Here is a 292-nt window from a genome sequence, read left to right as displayed (position 1 = left end):
TTCATTTTTTCATTGTTCTTATTTACGGAAGCATTTATCGTTCAGCGAGTGTAAGCTATTATTAGTATACTTATGTGAGGGCATTACATTTGATTAGGAAATTAGACAGGAAATGTCTCTTTCTTCCAATACTTTCATTTCAAAAATTCAAAGTGATAAGTTTTACTTAGATCATTTTAACTTTTTTTTCTTTCTTTTTTAACAGGGTTTATATTCTTATACTTGAGTACAGAACGGTGTTCCCAAAACAGCTAAAATCCCAGCTTTATCATTTATTCAGTCATAGAAACAT

Source organism: Penaeus monodon, chromosome 34 (genome assembly GCF_015228065.2).
Source record: "Penaeus monodon isolate SGIC_2016 chromosome 34, NSTDA_Pmon_1, whole genome shotgun sequence".
Classification (NCBI taxonomy): Eukaryota; Metazoa; Arthropoda; class Malacostraca; order Decapoda; family Penaeidae; genus Penaeus; species Penaeus monodon.
The sequence above is the reverse complement of the archived record's forward strand: the minus strand, read 5'-3'. Positions refer to the sequence as shown.